Source organism: Anomaloglossus baeobatrachus, chromosome 8 (assembly GCF_048569485.1).
Source record: "Anomaloglossus baeobatrachus isolate aAnoBae1 chromosome 8, aAnoBae1.hap1, whole genome shotgun sequence".
NCBI classification, from domain to species: Eukaryota; Metazoa; Chordata; class Amphibia; order Anura; family Aromobatidae; genus Anomaloglossus; species Anomaloglossus baeobatrachus.
Genome location: NC_134360.1, coordinates 73,652,208 through 73,674,274, shown reverse-complemented (window position 1 = coordinate 73,674,274; position 22,067 = coordinate 73,652,208). Strand labels below are relative to the sequence as shown.

Here is a 22,067-nt window from a genome sequence, read left to right as displayed (position 1 = left end):
CGTCTCCGAATTTCCAAGCAAAAAAGTTTGTATTCATTTTCTGAAAATGAGAAATGGTTAAAATAACAAAACAATGCATTGCTTCAGACACCTCAAATAATGCAAAGAAAACACGTTTATAATCATTTAGAAACAACAATACTAATCATGTTTTATCTCAGGAAGAGTTCAGAAATCAATATTTTGCGGAATATCCATGATTTTTAATCACAGCTTTCATGCATCTTGGCTGCTTTCCACCAGTCTTTCACACTGCTTTTGGGTGACCTTATGCCACTCCTGGTGCAAAAATGTAAGCAACTCTTCTTTCTTTGATGGCTTGTGACTATCCATCTTCCTCTTGATTACATTCCAGAGGTTTTCAATGGAGCTCAGGTCTAGAGATTGGGCTGACCATGACAGGGTTTTGATATGGTGGTCCTTCATCCACACAATGACTGACCTAGCTGTGGGGCATGGCGTATTGTCCTGCTGGAAAAAACAGTCCTCAGAGTTGGGGAATAATTGCCTGAGCAGAAGGAAGCAACTGTTTTTCCAGGATAATCTTGTATGCGGCTTGATTCATGCGTCCTTCACAAAGTTTAATCTGCCGAATTCCAGCCTTGCTGAAGCATCCCCAGATCATTATCGCTACTCCACCGAATTTCATAGTGGGTGCAAGACACTGTGGCTTGTTCGCCTCTCCAGGTCTCCGTCTAACCATTAGACAACCAAGTGTTCGGCAAAGCTGAAAGTTAGGTAAAGAAAAGTCAACAAGCATCTTTGTGAAGGATGTGTGAATCAAGCCACATACAAGGTTATCCTGGAAAAACAGTTGCTTCCCTCTGCTCAGGCAATGTTCCCAAACTCTAAGGACTGTTTTTTCCAGCAGGACAATGCGCCATGGCACACAGCTAGGTGAATCGATGTGTGGATGAAAGACCACCACATCAAAACCCTGTCATGGCCCACCTAATCTCCAGACCTGAACCCCATTTAAAATTTCTGGAATGTAATCAAGAGGAAGATGGATAGTCACAAGCCATCAAACATAGAAGATCTACTTACATTTCTGCTTCAGGAATGGAATAAGGTCACCCAACAGCAGTGTGAAAAACTGGTGGAAAGCAGCCAAGATACATGAAAGCGGTGATTAAACATCATGGTTATTCCTCAAAATATTGATTTCTGAACTCTTCCTGAGGTAAAACATTATTAGTATTGTTGTTACTAAATGATTATCAACTTGTTTTCTTTGCATTATTTGAGGTCTGAAAGCAATGCATTTGTTTGTTATTTTGACCATGTCTCATTTTCAGAAAATACCGTAAATAAAATAAATCCAAAATGTATTGCTTGGAACTCGGAGACACGTTGTCAGTAGTTTATAGAATAAAAGAACAATTTACATTTTACTCACAAATATACCTATGAAGAGAGAAATCTGAAAACTGAACATTTGGAAGTGGTCTCTTACTTTTTGCCAGAGCTGTGTACACACACACACACACACACACACACACACACATATATATTATATATATATATATTTATATATATATATATATATATATATATATATATTTATTACACGCACACACACAGTATGTGTATTATACACAAACACACTGTTGTCTATCTATCTGAAGGAACTGGGGATGACTATCAGTTATTGAGGGAACATATCTGCCATACCATACCCTGCTTTTCATTCACGATTTGGTTCCATTAACTCTTGCATTTTGAGCTTAGTTTTAGGAAAAGATAATCAGAATTCATGTGGACAAAACAAATATTGTGAAAAAGATAGGAAGCACGGTGGGGTCCCTTGTTCAAATCCCACCAAGGACAACAGCTGCAAAAAAAATGTAGAAAACCCACACACACGGGGAGAACATACTGATAGGGAATGGCTTCATTCTGTCTCCTGACTCCTCTGCGGTGCTAGACCTGAGCATCCGAGCACAGAGGCTGAGTGCACAGGACGGGAAGGTGAGAGACTGAGCACATGGCACTGTGAAGCCCTCCTCAAACCAGTCAGTGCCCGACTGCTTTCTGCTGTAGCCCTTCAGCTCAGCTGCTGCATCCATCTTGCATGAGGAGGGAGCATCAGTCAGGAACTTGTGCTGCACCTGATCTTACAGGCGCAACTAAGCAGCAGGAACTTATATCTGAGCTAAGTATGTTTATATCTAATATATACCACCATATATCTAATATATTAGTGACTTCAATGTCCAGTGTATGTGTGCTGTATATGTCCAGTGTGTGAGTGCTGTATATGGGGTGCGAGGGCTGTATACAGGGTGTGATTGCTGTATACAGCGTCTGTGAGTGCTGTGTACGGCGTGTGTGAGTTCTGTGTACAGTATACATGTATACTGTATATGGCCAGGGTGTGTCGTGTGCGGTATACAATATGGCCAATGTGTCAATGTTGTGTGCAGTATACTGCCAGTGTGTCGGGGCTGTGTGCTTTATACGGCCAGTGTGTCAATTTTGTGTGCAGTGTATTGCCAGTGTGTCAATTTTGTGTGCAGAGTGTGTTGGGGCTGTGTGCTGTATACAGCCAGTGTGTTGGGGCTGTGTGCGGTATACGGCCAGTGTGTCAGGACTGTGTGCGGTATACGGCCAGTGTATCAGGGCTGTAAGTGGTATACGGCCAGTGTGTCAATTTTGTGTTGAGTATACTGCCAGTGTGTCGGGACTGTGTGCTGTATACGGCCAGTGTGTCATGGCTGTGTGCGATATATGGCCAGTGTGTCAGGGCTGTGTGCGATATAGGGCCAGTGTGTCAGGGCTGTGTGCGATATAGGGCCAGTGTGTCAGGGCTGTGTGCGATATAGGGCCAGTGTGTCAGGGCTGTGTGCGATATAGGGCCAGTGTGTCAGGGCTGTGTGCGATATAGGGCCAGTGTGTCAGGGCTGTGTGCGATATAGGGCCAGTGTGTCAGGGCTGTGTGCGATATACGGCCAGTGTGTCAGGGCTGTGTGCGATATACGGCCAGTGTGTCAGGGCTGTGTGCGATATACGGCCAGAGTGTCAGAGCTGTGTGCGATATATGGCCAGTGTGTCAGGGCTGTGTGCGATATACGGCCAGTGTGTCAGGGCTGTGTGCGATATACGGCCAGTGTGTCAGGGCTGTGTGCGATATATGGCCAGTGTGTCAGGGCTGTGTGCGATATATGGCCAGTGTGTCAGGGCTGTGTGCGATATACAGCCAGAGTGTCAGAGCTGTGTGCGATATACAGCCAGAGTGTCAGAGCTGTGTGCGATATATGGCCAGAGTGTCAGAGCTGTGTGCGACATACGGCCAGAGTGTCAGGGCTGTGTGCGATATATGGCCAGTGTGTCAGAGCTGTGTGCGGTATACGGCCAGTGTGTCAGAGCTGTGTGCGGTATACGGCCAGTGTGTCAGAGCTGTGTGTGTGTATGTACAGCATCTCCTATGTATGATGTAAATTGTTTACCAATCTCCAGACTGAGACATACCTGGAAAAGCAGCTGTGAGAAGAGACATGATCAATATCACTGAACATCACAGCCGCACCAAAGAGAAGCCGCTTCAGCCACCACAGTAAGGTGAGTTAATTAATTAGTTCTCCAAAATATATATTAGGGTAATTTTCAAGTTGAAATTTTTTTTTCGGCCCCCAAAGGTTGGTAAAAATTTCCAAATGGCCCCCGGCAGAAAAAAAGGTTCCCCACTGCTTTAAAAACAGAACTGCTGCATGCTGTGTTTTAGCTTGATTCTGTTAAAAATGGCTAATTTAGCTATCAATGGAGATAAGTTTATTGAAACGGCAGTGAAAAATTTATTACCTTATATATTTACGTATTCGTGCCAAAATTTTTTTTTGCATTGCCCTTCCGTGCCCTCAGAAGGAAGGAAACATGATCATTCTATTAACAGTACACAACATGATTCTCATCACTATCATCGCTATCGCCTATATATTCTCTTCTCAAGCAGTGGCCAAAATCAGGACTTCATAAAAAGTCATCCCCAAGAGTGTTATTTCCCAAAACGACGGACCTCCAGACAGCTGAACAGCAGATGTTTTATACTTCAAACACAGCGGAAAGCAGAGAAGGACTAATAAAAATACAGAGATGCAGAACCTGATACGAAATTAACTGTACATGTGTTTCCATCTTATTCATAGAGCAGTATCTTGTGAAGTCCTAATAGGTTTCAGATTTGTTTTTGTTAAATTAATTTTTGGCCCTCAATACTGCCATAAGGCTGCTCATATACAGCCCTGCTCATCATCATTGGCATCCATGAAGTTTAAGTACATAATGTGGAATACCTCCTGAAAAAACATGAATCACGTGAAACAGCTTTTTTGTATAGAGCACTCGTCACTCGTGTTAAATACAAAGGAACAATTTTAAACAAAAAACAATGGGAGGGAAAAACAGAAAAACCTAAAGTTTGCTGTAACGCTGGTATTGGCACCCTTTATATTAAATAAGTATGGAAACACATTTCGACTTTCTTTTGGTAAATCACAAATGAGAATCACCTGTGATAAATTATCGGTGCTCATGGGACATTAATTAGCCAATGAATGCTGACTTCAGAGTCTTAAAAAGCCACATGGTAGGCCCTGTTCCTTTATCACAATGGTGAAGACAAAGGAGCTGCCTGAGGACATCAAAACTGCTATTGTTAGCAAACACAAGACTGCCAAAGGGTATAAGGCCATCTCCAAAAACAAGGGTATCCCCAGTTTCAACAGTGCACAATGTTAAGAAACATCAAGAACTGTCAAGAACCAATCTGGACGTGGGGGAATGCTGAAAACTGACAAGAGATGTCTTCAAAGGTTGGTGAAAATGGTGTAAAATACACCATGTCAAACATGCAAAGACCTGTAGGCCAACCTGGAACAGTCTTAGGTCATGGTTTCAACAAGTACAATACACTGCGCACTAAACCAACAGAGCTTTATGGGCAAAGACCAAGCAAGAAACCATTGCTGAAGAAAATACATAAAAAGGAACAACTGATCTTTGCCAAAGAGTATCTTGACAATCCACAATCTTTCTCGGAAAATGTTCTGTGGACAGATGAAACAAAAATAGACCTTTTTGGCAATGCAAAGCGTATGTTTACAGATGGCTTAATGAAGCTTATAAGGAGAAGAACACCCTACCAACAGTTAAGCATGATGGAGAATCCATAATGCTGTGGGGTTGTTTTGATGCATCTGGTACTGGAAGACTTGTCTGTATCACAGGAATCATGAAATCAGAAGATTATCAAGAGATTTTAGAGCAAAATATCCTACCCACTGTAAGAAAACTTGGTTTGAGTTGCAGATCATGGGTCCTCCAGCAAGATGACACAAAACATAAAAAGTACACCGGAATGGTGGGAAAAGAAAAAATGAACTATTTTAAAATGGACAGCAATGAGTCCGTGACCTCAATCCCATTGAAAATCATTGGGGTGAGCTGAAATCTGCCATTGGGAAAAAGAAGCCTGCAAACATTCAAGAGCCGGAAAAAACTGCAAAGGAAGAGTGGGAAACAATACCAGCGGAGAAGTGCAAGAAGCTTATAGATGGCTACAAGAAACATTTGGAGGCTGTCATCAATGCCAAAAGGGTGTGCAACCAAGTATTAATTAGGGGCCTTTATTGCTGCACATGCTGTTTATTTGGTTTCTTCTTTAAAATTGGCAAAAGTAAGTTGACAATGTTTTATTGTTGTATTACTTTGGACCACTAATTAAAAAGTCCTGAGTATATAATTGAGTAATTGAACAATATATGAAAAAAAAAATGAAGGAGTACCAATAATGGTGAGCAACACTGCACATTTAGGAGAGATAGCCATCAGCTGAATCTCTGGCCTCCCCCTAACACACATATAATTAGTGCATGGAGAGCGAGCCTCTGCTAGACACCTCTGGCAGCAGCTTATCTACCTGAAAATGTGAGGACTTGATAATTGAAATCCAACCACCCAATTATTATCTCACCTAAATATTGCCATCTGGGGTAGAGTTGAGAGCCCCCCTTAAATATTAGAAGGTCGACCAATATACATATACGTTGTATGGCCAGTTTTAGACTAAGCACAAGACATTTAGACATGACATGGGCAGACTTGGAAGGTATATTCTTTAGCTTTAACAAAATGATCAAAAATGTCTCTTTTTCTTATAAACATGCAAAAATGATAACCTTTGGTATTGTCAGGAAAGTGTCTCTCCCCAGATGCCTGTGCATCGCTGTGTATAAGGGTAATAAAAGCAGTAGGTTCACAATGGAGGTTGGGATATCTATTTTTTTAAGTTGTGATTCAATATTTTTTGAGCAAAAAAGCTGTAAAAATGGGTTGTCCCACTAAAATTCTTTTAGCAAAATGTGGCTATATACTTCAACTAACAATGCTGCCCTTGATCTCCAGGCATATGCAGTGGTCCACTTCCTACGGTCTCCGCTTACGGTATCTGCTCAACACAGGAAAGTGTTTCTTGTATCGGACCTTTTTCTCTGTACTGGCTGATACATAGACAGTGAAGGAGGGGGAGTTTTGCTATTAAAATAAGTCAGTCACCTTAATAAACTGCACTGGCCACAATAGCAGAGTGTCATGGTTTGGGTTGCATGAGAGCTGCCGGCTGTGGGGAGCTACCGTTCATTGAGGGAACCATGCATGCCAACATATACTGTGACATACTGAAGCAGAGAACGATCCACTCCCTTCAAAAACTGGGCCGCAGGGCAGTATTCCAATATGATAACGACCCCAAACACACCTCCGAGACAACCACTGCCTTGCTGAAGAAACTGAGGGTAAGGTTGCTGGGCTGGTGAAGCATATCTCCCGACCTAAACCCTATTGAGCCTCTGTGGGGCCTCTTCAATTGGAAGGTGGAGGAGCGCAAGGTCTCCAATAACTCCTAGCACTGTGATATTGCCATGGAGGATGGAAGAGGATCCAGCGACTCCTGTGAAGCTCTAGTGATCTCCATGCCCAGGAGAGTCAAGGCAGTGCTTGAAAATAATGGTGGCCCCACAAAATATTTAAAACTTTGGACACAATTTGTCCATTTTCATTTAGAGGTGTACTCACTTTTGTTGCCAACGGTTTAAAGATTAATGGCTGTGTGTCGAATTATTTAAAGGAGACACAAAATTTACACTGTTACACAAGCTGTACACTGACACTGTACATTGTATCACAGGGTCAGATCTTCAGTATTATCCATGAAAAGTATAATACAATATTTACAAAAATGTGAGAGGTGTACTTAGCTTGCTCAGTGACTTTTCATCAATGTGTGAAATGGTACCTACTCTCTAATTCCCTTACGGCTACATTACAATAAAACACATTGGATACAGTAATGGCAGATGGCAAAATGTTCTACACACTGTTCCACTGGCTGCAAAACAAGTTTTAGGGATAAATTTGCTTCACTTTGCGAATTTCAAAAAGTTCAATCATCTGTAATTGTCACCATTCATAGTGCATTACAATGTGATCAAGGTGGTCGAAATGAGCAGTGGAAGTTGTTCATTTTTGCTCTTTAAGTTGTATAGCCTTAAGTTTAGGAGTCAGAGCAATATAGTTCAGTTAAGGTTAGAAAGAAACTGTTTAATTTGCTAATAAAAACGCAATCATCATCTGTGTCTCAATATTCAGCATGCCTAAAAAGTGGTCACATGGTCTCTTGATTCAGATGTAGCCAGGGTTCAGAGGTAAAATATGGAGTCCTGAAATGAAATGTTGATAGAAATAAACTTAAAATTCTCCCTCCAGTAAGGAAGGACACAAACCCTAGCGCCACCTATTGGAAGTAGCAATCCTAAAAGTCAAAAGTGGCTTTTTAAACAAGCCTTTTCATAAGACTTAGGGCCGCTTTACACGCTGCCATATAGTTACCGATATCGCTAGCGTGCGTACCCGCTCCCATCGGTTGTGCGACACGGGCAAAATCGCTGCCAGTGGCGCACAACATCGCGCGGACCCGTCACACTACTTACCTGCCTAGTGACGTCGCTGTGACCGGCGAACCGCCTCCTTTCTAAGGGGGGCGGTTTGTTCGGCGTCACAGCGACGTCACTAAGCGGGCGCCCAATCAAAGTGGAGGGGCAGAGATGAGCGGGACGAACATCCCGCCCACCTCCTTCCTTCCTCATTGCTGGAGGGACGCAGGTAAGGAGAGGTTCCTCGTTCCTGCGGTGTCACACATACCAATGTGTGCTGCCGCAGGAACGACGAACAACCTGCGTCCTGCAACAGCAATGATAATCGGGAAAGGAACGATGCGTCAACGATCAACGATAAGTTAAGTAAATTTGATCGTTAACGGTCGTTCATGCGTTTTACACGCAACGACGTTGCTAATGAGGCCGGATGTGTGTCACAAATTCCGTGACCCCAACGACATCTCGTTAGCGATGTCGTTGCGTGTAAAGCAGCCTTGAAGGGTCCAGAATAGCAGAAATCTCCAAAATGTAACAATATTTTGCAAATTACACTCCAAAGAGAGTTCATCTACAGGTGTAATTAGTATTTTTTTATCATTTTCTTAAAATTAACCTGCTGAACGTTGTATTTTCCCAAACAATGCTTTTGGCTTCTGATTCTGGAGACACGTACACTGCAAATTGTTAGAGGGGTTGTCCTGGACTTAACAATGAATGACCTATTCGTTTGCTAGCTAATCAATTAAACATTAGTGGGTGTCTGATGTAGCGGAGTATATTGCCTTATAGATTCTGCCAAGTACTGCAGCACATTCACTTGAATATATATTGCAGTACGTGGCAGCAGCCATGAACTGAATGTATGGGCCCATATATTGCTCAGTTTCAGTTGCTGCCGGAGCAATTTCCAGTTATTCAGTGCGCTTGTCAGACCTCCGCCGATCTCGTAGTGATGACTTAGCCTTTGGAAAGTTGGACCCATGGAAGTTCGGGTTCTGCAGGCTCAGATGGATTTTTAGATAAAGTTCTGTTTTGGACCCAAACATGACCTGAACCTCATTGGAAATCACCGATTGGGAAAACCGGCTCTCTGCCCACATACAGTCAACAATAAAGAGAAGACATCCGAGGAAAGGAGTCCGGGGTTTTTCTTTTTGCTCATTTTGTGTTGGGGGGGGGGGGACATACTACATCCGATAACGCTGATTTTGCCCCCAGTGAGAGCCATTTAAACACTGAAGACGGCTCACACTGAGTGGAGCACCGAGCGTACCCGAGTACACCGATGTTCACTTAAGATGTTTGCATACGTAAAGAACCTGAACTCTGAACTGAAATTTTGTTGATTGTTTTGTAAAGTCTGGATTCGGTATGAACACTGAACTGTACAGTTCGGGTCCTCTCATCTCTAGTCAGCAGTTGTCAAGTTTAGGACAACATCTTTAAGTTGGTTCTCCCCTCTGCAGCAATGCCATCATGCATGTTCGCATTAACTGCGGTTTGGGCACACTGTGGGCCTCAGAATGGGCAGCACTTTGGCTCTGGAAGTACAAATTTTACTGAAGTGATTTTTGGGAGCCATATCAGTTTGAGGGGCTTTGAACTACTAGAAACTCCAAGTTTTTCCATTGATAGATCTGAGTGTGTTTTTTATAGGATGAGATGAAGTTTTTGCTGGTACCATTTTGGGGTGCATAACTTTTTTTTATTATGAATTTTTCAGAGATTGAATGAACATACAAAAACAATTCCTGAAGTGTTGTATTTTTTTACGATGATCACAATATGGTAAAAAGCAATAAAACACCTTATTCTTCAGGTCAGTATGATTACAGCGAAACCAGATTTACATAGCTTTTTAACCCCTTTACGACCGCCGATACGCCTTTTAACGGCGGTAAATAAGGGTACTTTTTCCGATCCGCCGCTTTTTAACGGCGGTCGGAAAAAAGGGTCTAGCGCCCCCCAGAGTCAGAAAATTTCCGGGGTCTCAGCTGCCGGGGGTAGCTGAGACCCTGGAGATCATGATTCGGGCCGGTTTTTCCGGTCCCCGCTCACCTGATGACCGGTATACACCGTATACCGATCATCAAGTTATAGTAAATGACCGCGCCGGTAAAAAATGATTTATCTCCCATCTGGCATGTTCAAACATGCCAGATGGGAGATAAATCTTTTTCCCGGTTCCCTCCGGTCCCCCGGTGTCCCCAAAGTGCCCCCCCCGACCCCCAACCCCCTCCCGAAAATCCAAGATGGCCGCGCGCACCGGCGATCACAGCAGCGCGCCGGCCGCATTTCCACTGTTCCTATGGTTTCTGTCGTATGTGCCATAACACATGCGACAGAAACCTGCTCCCCAGGCCCTGCCGGGTCCCCCCCTACCCTCCCCCTGGTGTCCCCCGGTGTCCCCCGGTGTCATACATACCGGAGTGCTGATCCCCCGCGGCCCCCTCCTCCGGCTCCTTCTCAGCAGACTCCGGTCACATGTGCCGAGCAGATGACAGCTTCCTGTGTTCAGGACGCTGGCTGCTGCTGCACAGAGTCTGCAGCTGTGACCCGGGGAGGGTGGGTGCAGATTCTTTGCACCCACTCTCCTCAAATGGAGGGTCTGCCCTCCTAGAAAATGGGGGATACGTTCCCTGAACGTGTCCCCCATATTCTAGAAGGTCCAGAGGCGACGTGGGACATCCAAATGGATTATTGTGGATTTTTTTTTTTCTTTTCAATAAATTGGTCAATCAGGGAATGTTTTGGGGAGTGTTTTTTCAAATAAATTTTTTTTTGTTGTCAATTTTTTTTTTATTACTGTCAATTAGTTATGTCGGGTATCTGATAGACGCCGTGACATAACTAATTGCTGGGCTTGATGCCAGGTGACATTACACACCTGGTATCAACCCCATTCATTACCCCGTTAGCCAACGCACCAGGGCGCGGGATGAGCTGGGGCGAAGCGCCAGAATTGGCGCATCTAATGGATGCGCCACTTCTGGGGCGGCTGCGGCCTGCTATTTTTAGGCTGGGAAGAGTCCAATAACCGTGGCTCTTCCCATCCTGAGAATACCAGACCCCAGCTGTCAGCTTCACCTTGGCTGGTGATCTAATTTGGGGGGACCCCACGTTTGTTTTTTTTTTTTAATTATTTATTTATAAATAATTAAAAAAAAAAAAACAGCTTGGGGAGCCCTCCAAATTGATCACCAGACAAGATGAAGCTGTCAGCTGTGGTTTGCAGGCTACAGCTGTCTGCTTTACCCTAGCTGGCTATCAAAAATAGGGGGGACCCCACGTCATTTATTTTAATTCTTTTTTTTTTTTTTGGGCTAAATACAAGGCTAGGCATCCTTTAGTGTCACATGAAAGGCACTAAAGGGCGCCAGCTTAGAATATGCAGGGGGGTGGGACGTTATATATGTTTGACATCTATCCATTCATCCATTGTAGCATTTTACGCTGTGTGCCCACAATCAGGGTTTGCAACATTTTGGGCGCAGAGTGTTTTCCCTGCGTCCATAACGCTGCGTTGTGCAGTAGAAGCCCAGTGGCAGGATTTTTAGAAATCCCGTGCCCACTGTGTTTCTTTTCTCCGCAGCATAAATCGACCTGTGGCGCAGCTTCCCGAGCCTCAGGATGTCAATTTATGCTGCGGAGATGAGTGTTCTTTGCAGGTAGAATAGAACTAAAGTCCACAGCAGCCTGAACCCAAATCGTGGGCATGGGCAGCTGCGTTCTCCCGTGGACAACACTCACATTTCTGCAGGAGGCTGACACTGGGTACTAGACGCCGTGTCGCTGGATCATGGCCACATAGCCTAAAGGCTACTTTACACGCTGCGATATCGGTCCCGATATCGCTAGCGTGGGTACCCGCCCCCATCTGTTGTGCGACACGGGCAATCGCTGCCCATGCCGCACAACATCGCGCACATGCGTCACACATACTTACCTGCCCGGCGACGTCGCTGTGACCGGCAAACCGCCTCCTTTCTAAGAGGGCGGTCCGTGTGGCGTCACAGTGACGTCACTGAGCGGCCGCCCAATAGAAGCGGAGGGGCGGAGATGAGTGGCCAGAACATCCCGCCCACCTCCTTCCTTCCTCATAGCGGCCGGGAGGCAGGTAAGGGGAGCTTCCTCGTTCCTGCGGCGTCACACATAGCGATGTGTGCTGCCGCAGGAGCGACGAACTACATCGTTACTGCTGCAGTAACGATAATCGAGAATGGACCCCCATGTCACCGATGAGCGATTTTGCACGTTTTTGCAACGATGCAAAATCGCTCATCGGTGTCACACGCAGCAACATCGCTAATGCGGCCGGATGTGCGTCACCAATTCCGTGACCCTAACGACTCCGCATTAGCGATGTCGCAGCGTGTAAAGCCCCCTTAACAGTGAGAAATTTTTTGCTACAGCAACAGTTTTGTGAAGTACCTGTGGATTCAAAATGTTTACTATACTCCTGAATAAAATCCTTGAGGGGTCCAGTTTCCAAAATGAGGTCACTTGTGGGGGGTTTCTGATGTATAGGTGCCCAAGGGGCCCTGCTAATGTGACATGGTGCGCGCAATTTACTTCAACTTTTCCAAAATTCAAATGGTGCTCCTTCCATTCCAAGCCCTCCCATTTATCCAAACAAAGGTTTTTGGCCACATGTGTGGTATCCCTGCGCTCACAAGAAATTAGATAACAACCTGTGGGGTACACGTTTTGTTGTTGCCTCTTGAAAAAGTGAAAAATGTGTCGCTAAATCAACATTTTTGTGAAAAAAATGAAAATTTCAATATGGCAACCTAAGCTTATCAAATTCTGTGAAGTATTCGTGTATTCAAAATGCTCAATATACACCTAGATTAAAGCCTTGAGGGGTCTTATTTCCAGAATGGGGTCACTTGTGGGGGACCTCCACTGCTTAGGCACCTCAGGGGTTCTCCTAATGCAACATGGCGTCCGCTATTGATTCCAGCCAATTTTGCAGTCAAATTGCACTCCTTCTCTTCTGAGCCCTGTAGTGTGCCCAAACAGTTGATTTCCACCACATACAAGATATCAACAAACTCAGGAGAAATTGCGCAATAAATTTCATGGTGATTTTTTTCCTGTTACCCTTGTGAAAAAAAAAGCTACCTGGTTGAAGTAACAATTTTGTGGTAAAATTTTATTTTTTTATTTTCATGGCTCAACGTTATAAACTTCTGTAAAGCACCTGGGGGTTCAGGGTACTCACCAAACATCAAGATAAATTCCTTGAGGGGCCTAGTTTCCAATATGGGGTCACTTGTGGTGTTTTTTTGCTGTTTACGTACCTTAGGGGTCCTCCAAATGCGACATGGTGCCCGCAATCTTTTTCAGCCAAATTTCCTTTCCAAAATTCAAATATTGCTCCTTCCGTTCCAAGCCCTCCCATTTCTCCAAACAAAGGTTTCAGACCACAAGTGAGGTATCACCGCGCTCATAAAAAAGTGGGTAACAAACATTGGGGTCACATTTTTGGAATTACCTCTTGAAAAAGTGAAAAAATTGATGCTAAAGCAACATTTTTGAGAAAAAAATGAAAATTTTCAATGTGACAACGTAACGTTATCAAAATCTGTGAAGTACCTGTGTATCCAAAATGCTCACTATACCCCTAGATAGAAGCCTTAAGGGGTCTAGTTTCCAAAATGGTGTCACTTGTAAGGGGTTTCTGCTGTTTAGGTACCTTGGCGGACATGTAAATGCAACATGGTGCCCGCAATCTATTTCAGCCAAATTTGCTTTCCAAAATTCAAATATTGCTCCTTCTGTTCCGAGCCCTCCCATTTGTCCAAACAAAGGTTTCTGACCACATGTGGGGTATTGGCGCGTTCATAAGAAAGTGGGTAACAAGTTTTGGGGTTCATTTTGTTGTGTTATTTCTTCTAAAAGTGAATAAATTTGGGGTAGAGCAACATTTTAGGTAAAATTTTATTTTTTGCTTTTTTTCATTCCACTTTGCTTTAGTTCCTGTGAAGCACCTGAAGAGTTAATAAACTTCTTGGATGTGGTTTTGAGTACTTTGAGGCGTGCTGTTTTGAGAATGGTGTCACTTTTAGGTATTTTCTGTCACTTAGGCCTCTCAAAGTCACTTCAAATGTGATGTGGTCCCTAAAAAAATGGTTTTGTGAATTTTGTTGAAAAAATGGGAAATTGCTGATGAACTTTGACCCCTTCTAACTTCCTAACCCCAAAACATTTTGTTTCAGAAATTGCGCTAATGTAAAGTAGACATGTGGGAAATGTTATTTATTAACTGTTTTGTGTGACATAACTCTCTGGGTTAAGGGCATAAAAATTAAAAGTTTGAAAATTGCAAAATTTTCAAAATTTTCATCAAATTTCCGATTTTTTCACAAATAAAAGCAAAAAATATCGTTCTAAATTTATAACTATCATGAAGTACAATATGTCACGAAAAAACAATGTCAGAATCACCGGGATCCGTTGAAGCGTTCCAGAGTTATGACCTCATAAAGTGACACTGGTCAGAATTGCAAAAAATGGCCTGGTCATTAAGTACAAAACTGGCTTCGTCCTTAAGGGGTTAAGGTTTGCTACTTTTGTAAACAAAGAAACCCTTTTTTCGAAACGATTAAATATTTTTTTATTTTTCAGCAGAAAAAAGCTAGTTTTTTGTGTAGAATGAGTTGGAGTTTTTATTGATACCATTTTCGGTTACATAATATTTGTTATTCACTTTTTTCGGATTTTTTTTTGGTTGTAAACTGAACAAAAATCAGCAATTCAGAACTGTATATTTATTTATTTTACGTTTTATTGCGTTATCACAGTGATTAATTTACTTTACTTGGGGTAAGTACAATTAAAGAAAATCTGACACCACAGTTTTTGTAATGTACATAAAAGACGTGGCTGTAATGGGGCTGTAATACTGATTACATTGATATCTTTGGGGGAAAACAAATCTGCTTTGTTCTTCTTTAATCACAATATGAAGTTTCCAGCTAATCAGATTTGGGTGCACAGGGGCTAGACTATACACTGGGTCTTCTCCTCCCTGTCTGTGATTCCCCAGCCCCTCTGCTGCCTCCGGTCTGTGAAAGGCCATCCTTCTCTGTACGAAATGTCAGCCGTGTCCTGTCATTCCCAGACCGGAGGCATGTGTGTCAAGACAAAAAGTTACATTTTTGCAGTGTTCATTAGAGATGAGCGAATCTGTGGAAGTTTGGGTCGGCGGGTTCAGCCGGCCTTTAGATAAAGTTCGGTTTGGGACTCGAACTTGACCTGAACCCCAATGGAAGCCATTAATTGGACAGTTTGGGCCTCAGCCCACATGCAGCCAGCCATAAGCAGATAACTTTCGGGGGCTTGTGGGTGGGGTTTATAAAAAATATATATATTTCTGGGGGAGGGGGGGTTTGTGTGTGTACACTAAATCTGATCCTGCAGATTTTACCCCATATGTGAGCCGATCAAACACTGCACGCGGCCCGCACGGGGCTGAGCATCACTCATACCCAAGCACAGCGCTGGTCACTTGAGTGGTTCGTCCTCATCACTCGCTTGAATCTCGAACCTTGTTTTTTTTTGGGAAGCCAGTTTCCAAACCCAAACCTCAAGTTCACTCATCTCTAACAGCAACCATTGGCTCCCGATGATTTAATCATGGGGGCCAGATGGAGTGAAAGAGGGAGCCCCTTCATTCTCACAACCATGTAGATGATGCAATCGCCATTGGCATTGGCAATGGGCTAAACGGCCATGAACGGTGCTAGTACAGATCACAGACGTTACCGACAGGGTGTCACCTATAATATACAGGTGGACAAGGACCATCTCCTCTAATTATTGTTGTGGCACAGTATTCCTCCTTTTAGAATTAAACTGCTCATTAATTGTACAAAACAAGTACAAAATAATGCATGGGCCTTAAATGGCACACAAAAGTGAGCAAAATAGTTAAGCAGTCACACAAATACACTATATACTGTAAGTATTGGCAAGATTCATTATTGCACGAAATTTTCCAGTTCTAGGTGCCAGAAACACATTACTTAACTACAACGTTATCCCTGCTAAGTATTCCACACTACTAAAACAAAAGACCATCTGTTAAAGTTTTCTGGTTTTTTTCTTGGTGCCAAATAAAGTCAGACATATCCTTCAAAACGAACTGGAACCAAGGAAAGAAGAGGATTCATAGACAGAGAAAGAAGTTAAAATCTGTACTTTTCTTCTATCTGAAATAGACACAACCTGTATACCAGACGCCCTGCATTGGCACAACAAAAATAAGATACGTAGAGGGGATAAAAAGGCGCTGTTCCCACAATCCCTACTTCATATGGGTGTCTCTTGGCAATAAGTTGATCGCAACGTGCCCCCAACTGGAACATCCAGCTATCAGTTGTCATCTGTGGAGAAACGTGGTCCACAAGGACATCAAGAAAAAAATCACTGTCTGCAATGGCTAAAATGACTACATCCATTTGGGGTTGAACAGCTTTAGAAAGTAGTAAGCAGTTCACTACTATAGTGACCAGTTCCTGCAATACACACAACATTAAAGAGGTTGTCTGGGACTTTAACATTGATGGGCTATCCTTTGAAAAAAGTCATCAATGTCTGATCGGTTGGAGTGCGACACCTGGCACCCTTGCCAATCAATTGTTGCCGAGACTGCGGCTAGAAATACTTGTAACGTTCAGTCCAGAGGTGGATCCACGGGACCGTGCACCGGACTCCCCCAGAGAGACAACCAGGAGCGATTACCTATACAGGGACTGTCTGGCGGCCTCCCCAGAGGGCCTAGATGCACAGCAGCCGGGACACAAGCAAGTTCGGGTTTCACATCCTTCAGATGTCCGTACGGGATATAGCGACTAGTCCAAGGGTAGCCATGGGCAGGATGGATGGCCCTTTATAAAGAGGTGAGTGAGCGCACCCGCGCCCTAGTGCGCATGCGTGAGGCCTGAGCGCCGGTGATCAACACGGGACACAGGGGAGAGAGTGGAGGAGATGCAGGGGAAGTAGAAACTGAGTCCCGGACCGCAACGGGACGCCGGAGTCGACAGGCGGGGAGCACGGAGGACGCACAGGAGGGAGAGCGGGGGCTGCAGCCGTGGCCAGGGCGCCCGGGGACCGGATAGGTGAGTGACGGGCAGCGCCGGGTCCCAGGAGTGTGACAATACTCACTCTACTTCTAAAATCGATAGGGGGATTATGTGTAGTACCCAGCTATTGAAACTATCCAGTTGACAGAGCTGTGCTGCTCCGCAACGGAATAGTTCCGGCCAGCGGCTGCATCGGAAACAGTGAAGGTGCTAGGCATCGCTCTCCCATCAATCAGACACTGATGACCTATCCTAAGGATAAGTCATCAAATGTCAAAGACAACCTCTTTAAAACCAAAAGAACCCCTTGAAAAGGGGTACTTCCATTTTCTGATATTAAGGCATATTGCTTTAGCATCACTAGGATATGTCATACCATTAGGATTTGAGGAAGATTAGCCCCTCAGGGTCCTATAATAACCCAAAGAATGAAGTGACAAACATCCCTCAGCTTTACCCTGAACAGAAGCTCCATCATCCACTGCAACGGGAAAACTAGTGTTGTACTCTCATCATTCTATGGTTCACGGGGAAAAAACTCGACATTTGGACCCCATTATTAGCGAGGGTTGGCATATTGAACTATATGACATTACATCTTGAGATGCTGTTACTAATTGAGCCCCTTCAGGACTTTTCGCTTTGTACCAACATTGACACATGAGGTGAAACTTCAGTTTTCAAACGCATCATATCCGTGTACCTACATGTGGAAGGATGGAGACACAACATATATATGTGGTAGGAAGCTCCATCATTACATTAATGCACAACAATAACAATACCCTTAAAATAACTATAATAAATAGTCTCTTATTGATGTTTAATAATACTTTTTTTTTGTAAAGTATGTTTGGTACGAACACCGAACCTCGGGTTCACTCATCTCTAGCGAAGACGCAATAAAAGATGAAAATATTAGCTAGTCTACATATATATTTTCTGGTATGTGACTCCATCTTGAGTCTCATCGTCTTTAAAAAAAAATAAAATAAAATTAAACACAATATGCCTATGTTGTGCTAAAGTATACTTTAGCACAGAGTGCCATTTTCTATCTTCAGGAGCACGACGCTCTTTTGCCACTGAGCTTCCTGCTTGGCAGAGTGTGGTGTGCTCCTGAAGATTGTCAGTTCAGACTAGCGGCATGGTCATGCTGCTGGTCTGAACTGGGCGCTCTCCCATGCCACTGGCAGAGGAAGCTTTGCCTCTACGGTAGAGAATTGCAGGGACATGGCAGAAGGCCAGATCCAGCCAGCTGCACCGATGTGCTTGCAAGCTGTATAGCAAACTGCTTTCATGCGTGAGCAACTTGCCTAAGAAACCAGACCCTTGAGGCGGCTAGGGACCTACGCAATGGACAGTAAATCATAGAATTAAAGGTTGTTCCATTCTTGATAACAAGAAAAATTTTAATAAGTAATTGTTTCTTTTTTTAAAAAACACTTTGCAATTTTACCCATTAATGAACAAGAAACAACTTCTTTAACATGAAGGGAGGAAATTCAATTAAAGCATGCTGCCCTATATCAATGATGGCGAACCTATGGCACATGAGTCAGAGGACACGAAGAGCCCACTCTATTGTCATGTGTGCTGTCGCTCATCCAAAGTGTACTGCCGCTTTCAACTGCTAGAGCGATCGGGCTAGCAGTTCAAGATTGTGTCAGAGCAGAGGAGACATTACTCCTCACTCCGACACTCACTCTCCTAGGCTGGGAGCGTCATTAAGCCCAGCACCATCACATAATGTCATGATGTTTTGTGGCCGTGTGGGAACTCACAGAGGCGCCTGATGAGACCAGCAGCAAGCAGTGGGAGTAGGAAGGCAAATAGGATTTTTTTATATTATATATATATATATATATATATATATACTGTGTACAGTGCGATAGAGGACATACCAGGATGGGGCTATAATGGAGACATATATACCAGGATGGGGCTATAATGGAGACATCTATACCAGGATGAGGCTATGATGGGGACATCTATACCAGGATGTGGCCATGATGGGGACATCTATACCAGGATGTGGCCATGATGGGGACATCTATACCAGGATGAGGCTATGATGGGGACATCTATACCATAATGGGGCCATGATTGGGACATCTATACCAGGATGGGGCCATGATGGGGACATCTATACCAGGATGGGGCCAGGATGGGGACATCTATACCAGGATGGGGACATCTATACCAGGATGAGGCTATGATGGGCATAGCTATATCAGGATGGTGCCATCTATACCTGGATTGAGCTATGATGGGCCCATCTATACCAGGATGGGGTTATGATTGGGACATGCATACCATGATGGGGTCATGATAGGGACATATATAACAGGATGGGGATATATATACCAGGATTGAGCCATGATGGTGATATATTACACCAGGATGGGGCCATGATGGAAAAGTTCGCTATCACTGCCCTATATTATGCAGAACTAGAGCCAAGGTCTTTAAGTTTCAAAATTGTCCTACCTTTTCTGCCTACCCTCGCCCCACTGCATCTGCTCCTTATTGGATTTTAATTGAAAGTAATTTAGCTAGCATACAGGGACACGGAATTGTTAAACAAATTTAGCAATTAAACCACCCAGTCTGAGATTTCCCAATGCATGATAATATTAGATGACAAGTGCAATACGATGTTCTCCAAAAATTATGAGCCACAACCGATCATAAATGTACCAAAATGTACAGAAGTAGGAAACAAATAAGTATCATACTTCCCTTAGCTGGTTGGCTTACAGTCATCCCACACCTATTATAATCTTGTAAACTATTGATTATTTTAATGTTGGCTCCTTTTACTAGTAACCTCCAATCTTTGCACCTCTTGACATCTCCAGTATTTAGTGAGACATGCTATATCCCCTATATCCTCCTCTATGTCTTTATTAGTCTCTTGTACCACAATAATTCTTTTCTCCAACTTCCAACTGTGACCTCTATATCTAGGCAACATCTTGAATGGTCTTCATTTGTAAATGCACCCAGAAGACAATGAGCCAGACCTCATTTTTTTTCTCCAATTGTTACATGGATACAAATATATCGATGGACCATGTTTCATCTAATATACTAGGACTGGAATATCTCTTTACATATAGCTTCCCAGTTGTTTTTTTTTTTTGGGGTTGTCTAGACTTTTGATGAAAAGTCACTGTGTGACTGCAGACTTTTGAAACCTTACAGTGCGCACCCTGAATGGTGTCAGGATTCTCAAATGTCACCAGTGAAAGACCGCAAGTTTACGATTTGCACACATGAAGTTACATGCAGACTAGATGTCCTCGGCTTCGCAAAATACAAGTGAATTGAGCGAGACTGAGCATGTTTAGTTGGAATGTGGCTGGAAGTATTTAAAATGGCACTCGCTGTCACTTGACCTCCTGCTGTCACCAGTGACATCAGAAAATCCTTACAGTGTGCGGTGTGCGCACTGTAAGGATTCACATAGTTATTGCAGACTTTCATCAGAAGGCCAGACAACCTTTTTAATGCCTTATGATCAGAGATTATTTATGCTGGATTGTACCTTTGAGAAATTCCTTGTCTGTATTAATGGTTTTACATTATATATATATATATTATATATATATATATATATATATATATATATATATATATATATATATATATATATATATATTATATAAAAAAAGGAAATAAAGAATATTTGAATGAGAAACAGAACAAAATATTAGAAGAACCTAAATCTTTCAGAATTAGTCGAGAAAGTTTCCAGATTTGAATTTGTTGAAATATTTTTGGATCTTTAAATAGTGAATTATTGTGGAGTGCATTCGTTTTGGTATGTATCATGAACTCTTCATTTGAAAAAGTACAATCATGGAAAGACGCACAAAGGACTTTGGTTCCTGGAAGAATCAGAATGGAAAATGCAATCTCAAATGTTAAAGTGGAACGTTCAGGAAAAACAAACCTAGCGTTTCCCTGAAATAAGACACTGTCTTATATTTTTTTTGCCCAGAAAAATGCGCTAGGGCTTATTTTCGGGGTAGGGCTTATTTTGGGGTAAATACTGGTTGTGCGGGTAAGACCCTCAGAGCAATCATACTTCCCAGACATCTGCATTGCTCCCAGGTCCTCACTGGGTGCTCACTATAAGTCCTTGTCTTTTACACAGTTGTCCTCCCGTGCTTCTGGCTGGCCAGCACTCACACACATCATACACGCACACATCCGGTGATACTGCCCTGCTTCCAGCAGACGGGGACCTGGAATGCTGTGAATGTCCGGACCTGTGATGGAACGCATTGATGCGTTCCACTGCAAGTCATTAATGCATTCCACAGCATCCCAAGTCACCGGAACAGTACACGATCACCGGATGTGTGTCTGTGTGCACGCGTTTCACTGCAGGTCCTCGCATTCTACAGTGTCCTAGGTCACTGGAGCAGTACAGTATCACTGGATGTGTGTGCGCGCACGTTCCAGCACAGGTCCTTGCATTCCAAAGCGTCCCAGGACACAGGAGCAGTACACTATCACTGTATGTGTGTGTGTGTTTGTGTGCGCTCCACCGCAGGTCCTCAGATTCCACAGCATCCCAGGTCACTGGAGCAGTACAGTATCAGCGGATGTGTGCGCGCGCACGTTCCATCACAGGTTTTTGCATTCCATAGTGTCCTGGTCTGGTGAGTATGATTGTGGGGGTCTGTCTTTTTTTCTTATAGAGATGTCTGCTTTCTCGAATGAAATCTTGCAGTATTCTTTCATTTTTTTAATCTATATGGACACCTCATTATTAAACTGCAACTAGGGCTTATATTTGGGGTAGGGCTTATATTTAAACCTTACCTCTAAAAATTCCCGCTAGAGCTTATTTTCAGGGGAATATGCCAGAATTAATGCAGAATTTGCTGTGAAGAGAACGTTCAAGAAAATAAGTTTGTACAAAATTGTAATCTAATATAAAGTCTCTCATTTATTGTTTTATGTCTTTTTTTATTTATTTCTTAACACACAAAAAATAAAAGCTGAGAAAATTTGTTTTTACTCCACAAACCAA

The 22,067-nt window shown here is 43.3% G+C and overlaps 1 protein-coding gene across 2 annotated transcripts in view; it reads right to left on the bottom strand.

Annotated features, from left to right (window-relative positions):
- The window catches only part of LOC142249854 (centromere protein P-like), a 389,082-nt gene that overhangs the window by 300,564 nt on the left and 66,451 nt on the right, over positions 1 to 22,067 (bottom strand). The gene's annotated exons all lie outside the window — the stretch shown is intronic.